This window comes from Eriocheir sinensis, chromosome 19, assembly GCF_024679095.1.
Source record: "Eriocheir sinensis breed Jianghai 21 chromosome 19, ASM2467909v1, whole genome shotgun sequence".
NCBI lineage: Eukaryota > Metazoa > Arthropoda > Malacostraca > Decapoda > Varunidae > Eriocheir > Eriocheir sinensis.
Window position 1 is genome coordinate 16,610,453 of NC_066527.1, and position 19,204 is coordinate 16,629,656.

Below are 19,204 nucleotides of genomic sequence, written 5' to 3' on the forward strand. Positions count from 1 at the left end.
CTTCGTTTGCTTGTCAGGTTGTCAATTTTTGTTAAGCAGGATATTAATTGTGAGGTTCCTGTTTGTCTGTCTTTCTTTCTACCGTTTGTTCTTTTTCTTTTTTTTTGTCTGTTTTAATTTTCTTGTTTCATTTTCCTTCTTATTTCTTCTTCATTGATTTCTTGTTTCATTGTCTTGTTTGTTTTTCTTCTTACTTTCTTCTTTTGTTCTTTTTTTTTGTCTGTGTCTTCATTTTCTTGTTTTCATCTTCCTTCTTATTTCTTGTTCATTGATTTCCTGTTTCATTGTCTTGTTTGTTTTTCTTCTTTTTTTCTTCTTTTGTTTTTTCTTTCTTTCTGTCTGTCTTCATTTTCTTGTTTCGTCTTTCTTCATCTTACTTGTTCATTTTCTTATTTAATTTTCTTGTTTGTCTTTCTTCTTTCTTTCTTCTTTTGTTCTTTCATTCTTTCTTTCTTTCTGTCTTCATTTTCTTGTTTCGTCTTTCTTCTTCTTTCTTGTTCATTGTTTTCTTGTTTAATTTTCTTGATTGTCTTTTTTCTTTTCTTTTTTTGTCTGTCTGTCTTTATTTGCATCTTTGATCGTCTATTTGTCTGTCTGTCTGTCTTTTCATCACACACACACACACACACACACACACACACACACACACACACACACACACACTTTTCCTCACACTTTGGAGAGATTTTCTTAAGATTCAACGTTTTTTTCTCCATTCTCTCTCTTGACTCTAAAAGGTTTCCTCCACCTCTCCTCCATCTCCTGATTCTGTTAGACACACATACGAACGCACCCCCCCCCCCCCCAAACACACACACACACACACACACAAACACACGGACACAAACACACCGTTCACATACAATTGCACGTCTCTCTCTCTCTCTCTCTCTCTCTCTCTCTCTCTCTCTCTCTCTCTCTCTCTCTCTCTCTCTCTCTCTCTCTCTCTCTCTCTCTCTCTCTCTCTCTCTCTCTCTCTCTCTCTCTCTCTCTCTCTCTCTCTCTCTCTCTCTGATATTTCTTTTTTTCGCCTCTTCCCCTTTTTTCTCCTCCTTATTCCCATTCGTTCATTCTCCTTCCTCCTCGTATTTTCCTTCTTTCGTCCCTTCCTCTTCTTTCTCCCCTTTTCCTTCTATTTCTGCCTTTTCCCTATTTCTCTTGATGTCTCTCTCTCTCTCTCTCTCTCTCTCTCTCTCTCTCTCTCTCTCTCTCTCTCTCTCTCTCTCTCTCTCTCTCTCTCTCTCTCTCTCTCTCTCTCTCTCTCTCTCTTCTGTTTCCTGCCTTCGTTTTCCCTTCGTCATTTCTCTTTTTTGTTGTTTTAATTTCGTGTGTCTTTTTTCTTCCTTTCTTTCTTCTTCCTTCTTTCCTTTTTATCCCTTTTTCCTTTTCTCTTTTTCTCCTTTCATTGTTCCTGGTTTCTTTCTTTATTTCTTTATTTCTGTGCCTTTGTACTTTCTTTTATTCATGTTTGTTTTTCCATCTCTCTCTCTCTCTCTCTCTCTCTCTCTCTCTCTCTCTCTCTCTCTCTCTCTCTCTCTCTCTCTCTCTCTCTCTCTAATACATCATCGTAAAGAAAGGAAATAAAAAGCAGTTTAAAATAATATTCTGTTCAACAAGTTTGCAATCTCTCTCTCTCTCTCTCTCTCTCTCTCTCTCTCTCTCTCTCTCTCTCTCTCTCTCTCTCTCTCTCTCTTTAAGACATTATCGTAAAGAAATAAATAAAGAGCAATTTAAAATAATATTCTGTTCAACAAGTTGGCACTCTCTCTCTCTCTCTCTCTCTCTCTCTCTCTCTCTCTCTCTCTCTCTCTCTCTCTCTCTCTCTCTCTCTCTCTCTCTCTCTCTCTCTCTCTCTCTCTCTCTCTCTCTCTCTCTCTCTCTCTTCTTTTGTGATCTATTGTCTCTTTCTTTCTTTTCTCTTCCTCTCCCCTTCCATCTTTTCCTTCTACTTCCCTCCCTCCTCGTGATCATTATTCTTCCTCTCTCTCTCTCTCTCTCTCTCTCTCTCTCTCTCTCTCTCTCTCTCTCTCTCTCTCTCTCTCTCTCTCTCTCTCTCTCTCTCTCTCTCTCTCTCTCTCTCTCTTCACTGACAAAGAGGGGCCATGTTATATTGTAAAATTTTTCAATCCTTTCGCTTGAATAACTCTCTCTCTCTCTCTCTCTCTCTCTCTCTCTCTCTCTCTCTCTCTCTCTCTCTCTCTCTCTCTCTCTCTCTCTCTCTCTCTCTCTCTGTGTGTGTGTGTGTGTGTGTGTGTGTGTGTGTGTGTGTGTGTGTGGGTGTGTGGGAGTATCTATCTTTCTGTCTTCTGTTTTATTTTCACCATTTTCATTTTCTATTCGTCTTCATTAACTTTATAAATTCACTCTCGTTCAAGCTAAATCTTCTCAAGGTTGTAATATGAAGAGACCGTCATTGTTATAAGTCTTTGTTACGTTGGTTTTAATTATCTTTATTTATTTTTTCAACTTTCAATACGTAGAAAATGACTGAAGCTGTGATCTGATATTTTACAATTTCTCAATCGTGGATTTTTTTTTTATATTCCTGGTTATGTTTATTCCAGTATTCATTTATTTTATTTTTGATGATGCTAATTGATGTATAATTTCAATGTTATTTTTTGAGGCGTAATATTTTTTTCTCTCTCTCTCTCTCTCTCTCTCTCTCTCTCTCTCTCTCTCTCTCTCTCTCTCTCTCTCTCTCTCTCTCTCTCTCTCTCTCTCTCTCTCTCTCTCTCTCTCTCTCTCTCTCTCTCTCTCTCTTTATTTCTCATTCCATTTTTTTTATTTTTGATGCTGGTTATATTATTTCTCTCTCTCTCTATCTCTCTCTCTCTCTGTCTCTCTCTTTTGCGCTTTGTGTATGTCTCTCTCTCTCTCTCTCTCTCTCTCTCTCTCTCTCTCTCTCTCTCTCTCTCTCTCTCTCTCTCTCTCTCTCTCTCTCTCTCTCTCTCTCTCTCTCTCTCTCTCTCTCTCTCTCTCTCTCTCTCTCTCTCTCTCTCTCTCTCTCTCTCTCTCTCTCTCTCTCTTATCTACAACATCCATCAAATGAAATCTTTTTGTCTACCAGTTCTATTATACACATTAAACTCTACGGTCAGATCGTGTACTATTTCATTAAGTCCGGCCATCAGGAAATCACTATGGAGCACTATTGTTCATATGCACTACAAAACCTACGGGCATTAGGCAGTATTGTACCCTTAATGTCTGCCATCCATCACATCCACTACAAAATTTACGTATATTAGGCAGCATTTGTATCCTTTATAATATGTTTTTCATAGCCACTTCGAAATCCTTTATATCTTCTCTGCTTCAATAACACTTCAAAATCTACGTATATTAGGCAGCATTTGTATCATTTATATATTATTTTCTTCTTATCTATTACGAAATCTACGTATAATAACCTGTGTTTGAACCCTTTATAGCTTAGTTCCCTTCATATGCAATTCAAACTAATAACACTACAAAATCTACGTATATCAGGCAGCATTTGTATCCTTTATATATTATTTTCTTCTTATCTATTACGAAATCTACGTATAATAACCTGTGTTTGAACCCTTTATAGCTTAGTTCCCTTCATATGCAATTCAAAATCCTTCATATCTTCTCTGCTTCAATAACACTTCAAAATCTACGTATATTAGCCAGTATCTGTATCACTTATATATTCTTTTCTTCTTATCCACTTCGAAATCTACGTATAATAACCTGTGTTTGAACCCTTTATGCCTTACTTCCCTTCAAATTCCTTTAAATCTTCTCTGCTTCAATAACACTTCAAAATCTACGTATATTAGGCAGTATTTGTATCCCTAATATATTCTTTTCTTCCTACGCACTACAAAATCTACAGTCATTAGGCGGCACGGGTATCCATTGCGTCTTTAGCTTTGATTGCTCGAAAAATAAAAGTCGAGGCGAGAAAACTCCTTAGAGCGAGGCGACGGAAATCTGTAGGCGATCGTAACCCTTGAAAACGCGATCAGCGCCTGGGCCCTCAGTGTGTTGCTGGCCGCGGTGGAGGGAGGGTGTGTGTCGCTCGCCTCCTCGCCGCGTTCCGTCTTTTTTTCCTTCGTTTTTTTCCGTCTCTGGGCGGCGCGACGCTTGAAAAGACTCGCCCGGGAAGGAAAAACGAAGATAACCAAATTTTTACCTCCGCCAGAACGAGAGCGAGTGTTGTCGGTAAAGTTTGCTCTCTCTCTCTCTCTCTCTCTCTCTCTCTCTCTCTCTCTCTCTCTCTCTCTCTCTCTCTCTCTCTCTCTCTCTCTCACACGTCAATGCCAGAGGATTGCGAGAGATAAAAAAAGAGCTAGAGAGAGAGAGAGAGAGATAAGAGGAATGATATCAATGAGAGGAAAAGAAGGAAAATAGGAAAATGACGGAGGAATTTTAATTAAGCGCTTAACCCGTTGCTCCTCCTCCTCCTCCTCCTCCTTCAAGAAACACGGGAAAAAGGAAAACTTGTGGACGACTTCCTTAATAACACTCTCCTCGCCCTGCTCATCCCCGCGGTGATGTTGACGTGCTGGTGACGAAATAATTTGCGAGGTGACAAGAATGCTTACCCTCGGACCCGCGGCTGAAGTAGAAGTAGGAGAGAAAAATATGTTTGAGTAAGAGAGAGAGAGAGACAGAGATATAAGGAAGTACTTGTGTAAGGCTTAAGGAAGTATGAAAGTATTGAAATTGAGGTATAAGATAACGTATTTGAGTTAGAAAGATAGATAAGGAAGTACCTGTCTTGCATAGAGGATAAAGAAGTATTGGAGCACTGAAATATAAGTATAAAATAACATATAATTGAGCATGAGAGATTAGGAAGTACTTGGACAGGGATTAAAGAAAAACTGAAGTATAGGAGTATTAAAGAAATGTATTTGAATAAGAAGGATAAGGAAGTAGTTGAATAGGGAACAAAAAACTAGTGTTGAAGTATTGAAGAATTATGTATTTGAATAAGAGATAAGTAAATTCTTGGATAGGGTATAAAAATAGTGTTGGATAAGAGATTAGTGGGATTTGAATCAAGTATAAACGGGTGTATGTGATTGTGTGAGATAAGAACTTAGATAGGGGATCAAAGTAGTACTGGATAAGAGATTAGTGGGATTTGAATCAAGTATAAACGGGTGTATTTGATTGTGTGAGATAAGAACTTAGATAGGGGATCAAAGTAGTACTGGATAAGAGATTAGCGGGATTTGAATCAAGCAGAAATAATACATCTGATTACAGGTGATTAAAAAGTGTGGAACGTGACTAAAAGAGATTCGCATATATAAGGTATTCGAATCTGTTTGCTTGGCGGGTGGATTTGAATACTTATGCTGCTACACAATGACTTCCCTTTAGTGCTGCGATGAAAGGCGTGGGAAGTAATTTGTGGAGTGATAAGAATAATTAAACGAAAGACTGATATAGTTCACCCACACGAAATTATTAAAAAGATAAATGTTTTGAGGTAATTTGCGGATTGATAAGAATGATGAAACGAAAGACTGATATCATTCACCCACTCGAAATTATTAAAAAGATAAATGTTTTGAAGTAATTAGAGGAGTGATAAGAATGATAACAATGATACAATTCACCCACTCGGAATTATTAAAAAAGATGAGCGTTTGAAATAATTTGCGGATGAGAAGAATAATGAAGCAACATACAGAAAGAATAATACACACTCCAAATTATTAAAAAAGATAGATGTTTTGAAATAATATGCGGATTGATAAGAATAATAAAACACACTCGGAATTATTAAAAAAAATGATAAATGTACTGAAATAATTTGCGGATAAGAATAAAGAAACAAAATACGGAAACAATTTACACACTCAAAATGATTAAAAAGATGAATGTTTTGAAATAAGTAGCAGATTGATAAGAATAATAGAACACACTCGGAATTATTAGAAAAAATGAATGCACTGAAATAATTTGCGGATGATACAAATAAAGAAACAAAATACGGAAACAATATACACACTCCAAATTATTAAAAAGATAGATGTTTTGAAATAATATGCGGAGTGATGAGAATAACAACACACTACATTGACATAATTTACACTCTTAATGATGAACAAAAAAAGAATAAGGGTTTTGAAAGAGTTTGCGGCGTGAGAGAAAATTAAAGAAATATTAACAACGCAAAAGGCTGACACGATTATGACCTCGAAAATACACTAAAAAAGATGAATTTTTTTTTTTTGAAGCAGTTAGCGTTAGTGGCCGCTGGACTTTGATAATTATACGCATTTGCATTCTTTTAACGGCGCAATAAAATGGAGTTGGAATAGATTTTAGAGAAGAATAAAAAAAAAAATATATACTGAAATGTTTATACTCGAAAATGAACTCTCTTTTGGCCACCGTTAACTTCATCTTTTACAGGAGTGATTAGCGGGATTACTATTTTAAAGACACCTTCTCTTTGTTGACCTTGAGCTGCTTCCTGTATTGACACCCCCCCCCCCCCCAGCTCGAAAGGGTTTTAGAAGGAAGATAAAACAGAGATTTGAAGTACTTTGCGTTGTGACGAAACCCAAATAATGACACAGCACTGTTACTTACTTTAAATTCGACGGTAAAACAGTTTCCAGAGTATAATCATGAAAAAAAAACCACACACGCTCTGAATACAAAAAAGATAAAAGAGATATTTGAAGTAGTTTGCGTTGCGACTAAAAGCAAATAATGACATCGTTACCTACCTTTAATTCGACGGTAAAATAGTTTTCAGAGTATAATCATGAAAAAAAAACATACTTTCCTGAATACAAAAAGATAAAAGAGATATTTGAAGTAGTTTGCGTTGCGACTAAAAGCAAATAATGACATCGTTACCTACCTTTAATTCGACGGTAAAACAGTTTCCAGAGTATAATCATGAAAAAAAAAACCATACTTTCCTGAATACAAAAAGATATAAAGAGATATTTGAAGTACTTTGCGTTGCTACTAAACCCAAATTAATTACGCAACACTGTTACTTACTTTAAATTCGACGGTAAAACAGTTTCCAGAGTATAATCACACATAAAAAAAAAACACGCTCTGAATACAAAAAGATAAAAGAGATATTTGAAGTAGTTTGCGGACCGACTGGACTCAGATAATTATACATTGTTACCTACCTTTAATTCGACGGTAAAACAGTTTCCAGAGCATAATCATGAAAAAAACATACTCTACTGAATACAAAAAGATATAAAGAGATATGTGAAGTAGTTTGCGTTGTTACTAAACCCAAATAATGACGCACTGTTATCTACCTTCAATTCGACAGTAAAACAGTTTCCAGAGCATAATCATGAAAAAAAACATACTCTACCGAATACAAAAAGATAAAAAGAGATATTTCAAGTAGTTTGCGGACCGACTTTCCTCAAATAATTAAGCGGTGTTATCTACTTTTAATTCGACGGTAAAACAGTTTCCAGAGCATAATCATGAAAAAAACATACTCTACCGAATACAAAAAGATATAAAGAGATATGTGAAGTAGTTTGCGTTGCTACTAAACCCAAATAATGACGCACTGTTATCTACCTACAATTCGACGGTAAAACAGTTTCCAGAGCATAATCATGAAAAAAAACATACTCTACCGAATACAAAAAGATAAAAAGAGATATGTGAAGTAGTTTGCGGACCGACTGGACTCAAATAATTATGCAGTATTGTTATCTACTTTTAATTCGACGGCAAAACAGTTTCCGGAGAGGTAGGTATGAAAAAAAAAAAAATCATACACTCAGAATAAAGAGTTTAAAGAGATAGAAAAAAAGTGGAGTGGTGAATGGGTGGAGGGAAGGTATAAAGGGGGGAGGAATGGAGAAGTGGAGGTGGAGGTGGTGGAGGGAAGGTATACTATAGGGATGAAGGGATGGGATGAAAAAAAGAAAATCATACACTCAGAATAAAGAGTTTAAAGAGACAGAAAAAGTGGAGTGGTGAATGGGTGGAGGGAAGGTATAAAAGGGGGAGGGAAATGGAGAAGTGGAGGAGGTGGAGGGAAGGTATACTATAGGGATGAAGGGATGGGATGAAAAAAAGAAAATCATACACTCAGAATAGAGTTAAAAGAGATAGGAAAAAGTGGAGGGATGAAGGGGTGGAGGGAAGGTATAAAGGGGGAGGGGAATGGAGAAGTGGAGGAGGTGGAGGGAAGGTATACTATAGGGGTGGAGGGGTGGAGAGAAGGATATATTTGTAGTAGTCTGCGGTGCGAATGGACTCAGATTATGACGGACTGTTGGGTGCTATTTTTTTTAATTCAACGGTAAATTAGATTGCTCAGTGACATGAATAAAAAAAAATAAAAATAGTACTGACATGCTCATAGCTTTGGAATAAAAAAAAAGATTACAGAAAAAGGTGTTAATTTTGAAGTAGTTTACACCGCCGCTAAACCTAAATAGCTACGTGGTGTTACGGTTATTAATTCGACAGTAAAACAGTTTCCAGAGAGCTAGGAATGAAAAAAAAAATCATACACTCAGAATGAATAGTTTGAAGATATATATTTGTAGTAGTTTGCGATGAGATGCGATCAGATGATGACGCAATGTACCTACTTTTTTTTTTAATTCAACGGTAAATTAGATTGCAAAGTGACAGGAATAAGAAAGTACTGATATGCTCACAACTTTGGAATAAAAAAAGAGTACAGAAAAAGGTATTAATTTTGAAGTAGTTTACACCGCCGCTAAACCCAAATAGTTACGTGGTGTTACCATTAATAATTCGACAGCAGCTAATAACTTTGGAATAAAAAAAAGATTACAGAAAAAGGTGTTAATTTTGAAGTAGTTTACACTTCCGCTAAACCCAAATAGCTACGTGGTGTTATGGTTATTAATTCGACAGTAAAACAGTTTCCAGAGAGCTAGGGATAAAAAAAAAAAAATCATACACTCAGAATGAATAGTTTGAAGATATATATTTGTAGTAGTTTGCGATGAGATGCGATCAGATGATGACGCAATGTACCTACCTTTTTTTAATTCAACGGAAAGTAGATTACGAAGTGACATGCATAAAAAAGTACTTATGATCACAACTTTGGAATGAAAAAAGATTACATAAAGAGAGGTTAATTTTGAAGTAATTTACGTTGCTGCTTAACTCAAATTATCGCGCAGCAGTGTTACCTTTTTCAATTCAATGGTAAAACAGTTTCCGGGGTGATTGGAATTAAAAGAAAAGTTCACACACTCGGAATAAAAGATAATATTAAAGAGATTTATTTAAAGTTCTCTGCGGAGCGAATGGACTCAGATATTTACGCGGCTTTTTGATGCCACAATGAAATAATTCGCAAGATGATACGAGGAAAAAAAGTACTACCATGCTCATAATTTCGGAATAAAAAAATATATATATAAAAGAAAGAGACTAAAAAGATATATTTAAAGTACTCTGCGGAGCGAATGGACTCAGATATTTACGCGGTTGCCTACTCTTTAATGCCCCACTGAAATGATTCGCAAGGTGATACGAAGAAAAAAGTACAACAACATAAAGAAAAAAGAAAATTCACCAAGACTAAAAGACACAACAACGCCAAGCAATATCAAGAAACAAGAACAAGGACCATAAGTGGGAGCCGTTAGAAAGGCAATCCCACGCCTACTACCGGACGGGACGGGACGGGACTGGACTGGACTGGACTGGACGGGACGGGACGGGACTGGACTGGACTGGACTGGACCATGCTCATAATTTCGGAATAAAAAAAAAGTATAAAATAAATATCTAAAGCAGTTTGTAGAGTGACTGTACTTTAAACAAGGACGCAACGTTACCCGGTCTTTAATTCAACGTTAAAATAAATAGTTTGTAGAGTGAAAGGAAGAAAAAAAGACTGGTATGCTCATAACTTTGCAATAAAAAAAATAAAAATGATACCAGCTTCCAAGTAGTGTGGGTGGCGACTAAACTCAAATAATGACGCACTGTTACCTGCTTTTAATTCGACGGTAAAACAGTTTCCGGAGTATAGCCATAAAAAAAAAATAAAGATACGCTCTGAATAAACATAAAAGTAAAAGAGTTATTGCGCGTAGTAGTTTGTGGAGCGAATGGGCTCAGATAATTACGCAGTTCTATCTACTTTTTAATTCAACGGTGTAATAAATAGTTTGCAAAATGACAGTAATACAAAATACCACAATATGCTCATCAATTCAGAATAAAAAGGGTATTAATTTTGATGTAGTGTGCGTTGCCGCTAAACCCAAATACTTACGCAGTGTTGCCTACTTTTAATTTGACGGTGAAATAGCTTCCGGCGTGATAGGAATTAAAAAAAAAAAAAAAAAAAATAATGCCCTCGGAATAAAAAAAAAATATTATTAGAGAGATATTTGGTGTAGACTGTGAAGTGACTGTACTCAGATACTTACGCAGATAGATACCTACTTGTATGTGTCACGGTGAAGTAAATAATTTGTAAAGTGAGAGAAAAAAGTACTGATATGCTCATAACTTAAAAATAAAAAAAAGATTACAATAAAGAGAGTGATTTTGAAGTAATTTACGTTTCCACTAAGCTCAAACAATTAATTACGCAGTGTTAACTACCTCTTATTCAACGGTAAAACAGTTTTCGGCGTGGTAACAATGAAAAAAATGTTCATACACTCAGAATAAAAAAAAAAAATAGAGACATTTAAAGTAGTTTGCGGGGCGACTGACTCAGATAGTGACGCAAAGCTGCCTACTTTTTCATTCAACGATAAAATAAAATAGCTTGGAAAGTGATAGGAATTGAAAAGTACTGATATGCTCATAATTTCGGAATAATACGACAAAAAAAAGAGACATTTGAAGTAGTTTGCGGGGATACTACCCTCAGATAGTGACGCAATACCACCTACATTTTAATTCGACGGTGAAATAAAATAGCTTGGAAAGTGCAAGGAATTAACAAAAAAGTACCAACATGCTCATAATTTCGGGAATAATACGACAATAAAAGAGACATTTGAAGTAGTATGTGGAGCGACTGGACTCAGATAATGACGCAACGCTGCCTACATTTTACTTCAACGGTGAAATAAAATAGCTTGGAAAATGATAGGAATAAAAAAAAGTACTGATATGCTCATAATTTCAGGAATAATACGACAAAAAAAAAAGAGACATTTGAAGTAGTTTGCGGAGCGACTGGACTCAGATAATGACGCAATGCTAGCTACTTTTTAATTCAACGGTGAAATAAAATAGCTTGGAAAGTGCAAGGACTCAAATAAAGACATGCTTATAATTTTGAAGTTAAAAGATAGCTATAAAAATGATTTCAGCTTCGAAGTAGTGTGGGTTGCGACTAAACCCAAATAATGACTCAATGTAATCTGCTCTTAATTCAACAGTAAAAGAGCTTCCGGAGCGATAAGAATAAAAAAGTTCACACGTTCGTTATAAAAAAGATTAGAGAGATACATTTAAAGTAGCTTGTAGTGTGACTGCCCTCAGATAATGGTGCAGTGTTACCAACCTTTTAATGCCACCATGAAATAATTTGCAAAGTGGTAGGAATAAAAAAAGTACTGATTTGCTCATAACTTTGGAATAAAAAAAAGGATAAAAAGATAGTAATTGTGAAGTAGCCTGTAGTGTGACTGCCCTCAGATAATGGTGCAGTGTTACCAACCTTTTAATGCCACCATGAAATAATTTGCAAAGTGGCAGGAATATAAAAAGTACCGATACGCTCATAACTTTGGAATAAAAAAAAAGGATAAAAAAATATTAATTGTGAAGTAGCTTGTAGTGTGACTGCCCTCAGATAATGGTGCAGTGTTGCCAACCTTTTAATGCCACCATGAAATAATTTGCCAAGTGGCAGGAATATAAAAAGTACCGATACGCTCATAACTTTGGAATAAAAAAAAAGGATAAAAAAATATTAATTGTGAAGTAGCTTGTAGTGTGACTGCCCTCAGATAATGGTGCAGTGTTACCAACCGTTTTAATGCCACCATGAAATAATTTGCAAAGTGGCAGGAATAAAAAAAGTACTGATTTGCTCATAACTTTGAAATAAAAAAAGAAAAAAAGATAGTAATTGTGAAAGTAGCTTGTAATGTGACTGCCCTCAGATAATGGTGCAGTGTTACCAACCGTTTTAATGCCACCATAAATAATTTGCAAAGTGGCAGGAATATAAAAAGTACTGATTTGCTCATAACTTTGGAATAAAAAAAGAAAAAAAGATAGTAATTGTGAAGTAGCTTGTAATGTGACTGCCCTCAGATAATGGTGCAGTGTTACCAACCGTTTTAATGGCACCATAAATAATTTGCTAAGTGGCAGGAATATAAAAAGTACTGATACGTTCATAACTTTGGAATAAAAAAAGGATAAAAAAATATTAATTGTGAAGTAGCTTGTAGTGTGACTGCCCTCAGATAATGGTGCAGTGTTGCCAACCGTTTTAATGCCACCATGAAATAATTTGCAAAGTGGCAGGAATAAAAAAAGTACTGATTTGCTCATAACTTTGGAATAAAAAAAAGGATAAAAAGATATTAATTGTGAAGTAGCTTGTAATGTGACTGTCCTCAGATAATGGTGCAGTGTTACCAACCTTTTAATGCCACCATAAATAATTTGCTAAGTGGCAGGAATATATAAAGTACTGATTTGCTCATAACTTTGGAATAAAAAAAAGGATAAAAAGATATTAATTGTGAAGTAGCTTGTAATGTGACTGCCCTCAGATAATGGTGCAGTGTTACCAACCTTTTAATGCCACCTTGAAATAATTTGCTAAGTGGCAGGAATATAAAAAGTACTGATACGCTCATAACTTTGGAATAAAAAAAGAAAAAAAGATAGTAATTGTGAAGTAGCTTGTAGTGTGACTGCCCTCAGATAATGGAGCAGTGTTACCAACCTTTTAATGCCACCATGATATAATTTGCAAAGTGGCAGGAATAAAGAAGTACTGATATGCTCATAACTTTGGAATAAAAAAAAAAAGATAAAAAGATAGTAATTTTGAAGTAGTTTGCGTTGTGACTAAGCTTTGTGGGAGCGGCGAGTAGCGGGCTTTTTTTTTTCTTGTACTCTTTTTGTTGCCCTTGAGCCGCATCCTTCATGTAGAAAAAAAAAATAATGACGCATTGCTATCTACGTTTAATACCAAGGATAAAAAGTTTCCGGAGTTGTAATAAGAATAGAGAAATGTTCGTACGTTCGGAATGAAAAAAAGATGATAAGTAGTGTGCGTTGCGACTGGACTCAGCAATGACGCAATGTTACCTGTTGTTAATGCCAAGCTGAAATGGTTTGTCGAGTGATGGGAATGAAAAACAAAACACTGTCGCGTCCATGCTCCAGGAATTGTCTAAAAATGATATAAAACGAAACACTTATACGCCTGTACGCTCGAAATTGTCAAAAAATGATATAAAACGAAACACTTATACGCCTGTACGCTCGAAATTGTCAAAAAATGATATAAAACGAAACACTTATACGCCTGTACGCTCGAAATTGTCAAAAAATGATATAAAACGAAACACTTATACGCCTGTACGCTCGAAATTGTCTAAAAATGATATAAAACGAAACACTTATACGCCTGTACGCTCAGAATTGTCTAAAAATGATATAAAACGAAACACTTATACGCCTGTACGCTCGAAATTGTCAAAAAATGATATAAAACGAAACATTTATACGCCTGTACGCTCGAAATTGTCTAAAAATGATAAAAAAAACAAAAAAATTATGTCTACATTTTATTTCATCGGTAAAATAAAATAGCTTGGAAAGTGATAGGAATAAAAAAAGTACTGATATGCTCATAATTTCGGAATAAAACGACAATAAAAGAAACATCTTAAGTAGCTTGCGGAAGGACTGGACTCAGATAATGACGCATAGCTACCTTCTTTTTAATTCAGCGGTAAAAAAGATGTCTAAGTAGCTTGTGTAGAGAATAATGATCTACTCCTTCCGTGCCTAAAATATCGCACTGAAATGAGTTCGGAAGAGCGTTCGTGTATGAGAGAATAATTAAAAAACGAAATACAGATGGACAGACTTTCGGATATCGCTAAAAGGATCAACAACAACAACAACAACAACAATAACAACAACAACTGGTACAGGCTCGGAATAGTTAAAGAAATGAAGGTAAAAAATTCTGAAGCAGGAGAGTTTTAGAGTAAGAACAATTAAAATACGAAATACTACACATGTTCATACTCTCGAAATTCGCTAACAACAGCAGCATTAACAACAACAACAACAACTGCTAAGAAGTTAAAAAAAAATGTCTACAGGATGGGAATAATTAAAGAAATGAAGGTAAAAAGCTCTGAAGTAGGAGAGTTTTAGAGTAAGAACAATTAAAATACGAAATACTAGACATGTTCATACTCTCGAAATTCGCTAACAACAACAACATTAACAACAACAACAACAACAACAACAACAACAACATTGGTATTTACTAGAGTTGTTTGCACAGTGACTGGACGCAAATAACGACACACACACACACACACACACACACACACACACACACACACACACACACACACACACACACTCTTCCATGTTTTCAATGCTGCAGTAAAATTAACTTCAAATAGTTTAGTGAAAAAGAATAAAAAAAAGACAAACACAAAAATCCTGATATGTCTGTGGGCGACCTGCAGCGTGACAAAGCCGGGCGAGATCATTTCACTCGTAGTTGTTTTAAATTATGAGATGTGAAAGTTTCTGGAATAATTTGCAGACTGAGAAAAAAACTGGAAACGATTACACTCACATTTCAGAATCGAAGCTAAGGAAAAAAATGAATTGGATGAGAATTTAAGGACGCAAAGTTTCTGGAATAATTTGCAGACTGGGAAAAAAACTGAAAACAATTACACTCATATTTCTGAATCGAAGCTAAGGAAAAAAATGAACTGGGTGAGAATTTAAGGACGCAAAGTTTCTGGAATAATACGCAGAGTGAAAAATATAATAACAACGATAATACGCACATTCCTAGATCGATGCTAAGGGAAAAGAAGGGATTGGATGAGATTTTAGACAGTTTCTGGAATAATTGGACAATGGACAGTATTGGCTATACAGGCAGCGCTACATGTGGCCACTCAACTCCAAGCTGAATTTTCCATAGAGGCATCTGAGGCTGTCTCAGGGATACACGTCCATGGTGCCGCCGTCGCCCCAAGCCAATGATTGCACACACTTCACTCCTGCCCGATTTCAGTTTTTCTCCATGTCAATTAGTAGACTCAGGAAATCGGGTTGGAGTAAACTTTGTGCAGTCGTTGGCTTGGAGCGGTGGCGGCACCAAAGCCTTGTATCCTGGAGGCAGCCTCAGACGCACTCTAGTACAGAACTTGAGTTCTATGGAAAGTACTGCTTTGACAGTTCACTGAGTGGCCACGTGTGGCGCTGCCTGTATAGCCAATACGGTCCATTGGACCCACATTTTAAAATCGATACAGAGAAAAAGTGAATTGGATGATATTTTGAAGACACCTATTGTGTTAACATGCCGTGAAAAACAAACAAACAATAATAACAATGTTTTTAGTTCGATGCTATGAAAAGAAATGTGAACTGGATAAAATTTTAGAGACACAAAGTTTCTGAAATAGTATACAGTGAACAACAACGACAACAACAACAATAACAGTAGTGGGCTTTTTTTTCATTATTTTTTTTGCCCTTGAACTGCTTCCTCTGCTAAAAAAAAGCAATAACAAAAACAACTTAAATAATAATACTCCATTTTTTATTCAATGCTAAAAAAAAAAAAAAATGTGAACTGGATTAGATTTTGAAGACATAATGTGGACTTGATAACATTTATAATGATCAAACTAACTTTTTTTTCGTCGAAACTCGTGTATAGGGGAAAAATGTGTGAATTGTAGGCCTATTAGATTTTAAACACAAAGTAGAATTGATAACCTTTACCTTTCCTTCCCTTCCTTGCCTTTCCCTTCCCTCACCATTCATTCCTTTCCGTTCCCTTTTCTCTCGTTCTCATCCCTTGCCCTTCCCTTCCCATTCCTTCCTTTCACTTCCTTCTCTTTCCTTCCCTTCCCATTCCTTCCTTTCCTTCTTTTTCTTGCCTTTCCCTTCCCATTCCTTCCTTTCCTTCCTTCTTTTCCTTGCCCTTCCCTTCCCATTCCTTCCTTTCCTTCTTTTTCTTGCCTTTCCCTTCCCATTCCTTCCTTTCCTTCTTTTTTTTGCGTTTCCCTTCCGTACCCTTGCTATCCCATTCCTTCCCCTCCCATTCCTTTCTATTCCCTGCATTCCCTTCCCTTCCCTTCCACTCCTTTCCCGTCCTTTCCTTAACCATCCCTTCTCCTCCCATTCATTTCCTTCCTTTCCTCTCTTTATCCATTCCTTTCCATCCCTTTCTTTCTCTTCACTTCCCTTTCCTTCCCCTCCCTTCCCATCAATTTCCTTCCCTTCCCCTCCCTTCTCATTCATTTCCTTGCCTTCCCTCCCCATTCATTTCCTCTCCCTTTCCATTCATTCCCTCTCCCTTTCCCTCCCTTTCCATTAATTTCCTTCCCTTCCCTTCCCATTCCTTTCTTTCCTTTCTCTTCCCTTCCCATTCCTTTCTTTCCTTTCCCTTCCCTTCCCTTCCCTTCCAATTCATTTCCTTGCCTTCTCTTCCCATTTCTTTCCTTTCTGTTCCCTTCCCCTCCCTTCCCATTAATTTCTTTGCCTTCCCTTTCCTTCCCTTCCCTTCCCTTCCTTTCCCTTTCCTTCCCTTCCCATTCACATCCTTTCCCTTCCCCTCCCTTCCCATTCATGCCTTCCCTTCAAGCGTGTGTGACGGACAAGTGCTCGGAAAAGGTTTGGTCGTTCTATTTACGAGGCGATCAAGGCAAAGGAGGAAAATATCATCCCTTCATTGCTTTCTTTCGGTCAGCGCTTGTTACGAACTGGAAACTATTAAAAAGTGTGTGCGTGGGCGTGGGCGTGGGCGTGGGCGTGGGCGTGTGTGTGTGTGTGTGTGTGTGTGTGTGTGTGTGTGTGTGTGTGTGTGTGTGTGTGTGTGTGTGTGTGAGGATAAAAAATGGTGACGATAGAGGAGGAAAAAAATATATATGATGATGGTGCGTGAGAGAGACAAAAGGTGTGTGTGTGTGTGTGTGTGTGTGTGTGTGTGTGTGTGTGTGTGTGTGTGTGTGTGTGTGTGTGTGTGTGTGTGTGTGTGTGTGTGTGTGTGTGTGAAGGTTGTTGTTGTTGTTGGTGTTGGTGGTAGTAGTAGAATTATTATTATTATTATTATCATTATTATTATTATTATTATTATTATTATTATTATTATTATTATTATTAGTGTTATTGTCTTTACCGCCATAAAAACTATAAATACAACAACAACTACTACTACTACTACTACTACTACTACTACTACTACTACTACTACTACCATAACACAAGCAAAAACACGACAAATATATAGAAAAAAAAAAAGCGCACACAACTCACTATTTTTTCCCCCTAAGAACGACCCATGAGAGTTTAAATTTAGGAATAAAGAAAAATGGGAGAAAGTGGGCGTGCGGGCGTGCGGGCTTGCGGGCGGGCGAGCGAGCGAGAGAGAATGAGACGGAATGTGCTAACGAAAATTTACCACAGAGAGAAAATAAATGTTATCCAAAATTTACGAGAGAGGATAAAGTAAGGAAAAAGAAAGATAAGAAAGAGAAAAACAAGAAAATACAGAAAAATCAATCGAGAGGGAGAGAGAGAGAGAGAGAGAGAGAGAGAGAGAGAGAGAGAGAGAGAGAGAGAGAGAGACTGATAGATCGAGGCGCTGATTGATAGAGATTGAAATAGAGCGAAAACATGAGAGTTACGGATATTGCTGCCGTATTTAATGTCAACAACTCTCTCTCTCTCTCTCTCTCTCGAGGATATTTAGTGTTGAAGAAGGTGACAGCTGAGTGTTGTTGTTATTATTATCATTATTATTATTGTTATTATTATTATTATTATTATTATTATTATTATTATTATTATTATTATTATTATTATTATTACTATTACTATCATTATTATAAGCAAAAATGAGGCTGATGATGGCAATATTACCGCCATTGAGTATAATATTGACGCTAATTATAAAAGCTACTGCCAAATAATTACTACATTCAAGTGCGTACAAAGAGCGTGTTTTATTTATTGATTAATTTCTTTTTTATACTCGAATGCTCTCGATTGAAAAGGAATTTGCCAGTTGAAAAAAAAAGAAGAATCTAATGAAGTGAGCGATCAAGGAAAAAAAAAAAATCTTGTTCACGTAATTAAGAAAAAAACGGAAGGTCATTATTTCCGTCCCTAATTAGATTTTTTTTTCGTTCGTTCCAGAAATTGTGTTCTTGTTTGTTTTTATCCGCTTCTGTTCTTGTGTGTGAGTGTGCGTGTATGTGTGTGTGTGTGTGTGTGTGTGTGTGTGTGTGTGTGTGTGTGTGTGTGTGTGTGTACAACAGTTTTCTCCCTGAATTCGTACACGGTTTCTCTAATAGTATCAAGGTCTCTCTCTCTCTCTCTCTCTCTCTCTCTCTCTCTCTCTCTCTCTCTCTCTCTCTCTCTCTCTCTCTCTCTCTCTCTCTCTCTCTCTCTCTCTCTCTCTCTCTCTCTCTCTCTCTTTCCTTCTTTCTTTATTCCCTCTCTTTCATACATATAACATACCTTCTCATTATTATTCTTATTACACTCTGCCTGGTCAAACTCTTTCGTCTCTGCCTATCAACATCTACCTTTCCTTCCTGCTGGAAGTATGCCTTTGTACAGCCTGTGCCTAAGAAGGGTGACCGTTTCAATCCCTCAAACTACCGCCCTATAGCTTTACTTTCCTGTCTATCTAAAGCTTTTGAATCAATCCTTAACCAGAAGATTCAAAAGCACCTTTCCACTTCTAACCTTCTATCTGATCGCCAGTATGGATTCCGCAAGGGGCGTTCTACTGGCGATCTTCTTGCTCTCTTAACTGACTCTTGGTCATCCTCTCTTAGCCGTTTCGGTGAAACTTTCTTTGTTGCGCTAGACATCTCGAAAGCCTTCGATAGAGTCTGGCACCAGTCTTTGCTTTCTAAACTGCCCTCTTTCGGATTCTATTCCTCTCTCTGTTCCTTTATCTCCAGTTTCCTTTCCGGCCGTTCTATCTCTACGGTGGTAGACG

General features: G+C 36.7%; 1 long non-coding RNA gene across 1 annotated transcript in view; it reads left to right on the forward strand.

Annotated features, from left to right (window-relative positions):
* The first annotated feature begins 4,013 nt into the window (after positions 1-4,013).
* The window catches only part of LOC127000805 (uncharacterized), a 45,293-nt gene continuing 30,102 nt past the window's right edge, over positions 4,014-19,204 (forward strand). Inside the window, exon 1 of the long non-coding RNA XR_007754533.1 lies at positions 4,014-4,194. This is a non-coding gene — a long non-coding RNA (uncharacterized LOC127000805). The remainder of the gene's footprint in view (positions 4,195-19,204) is intronic.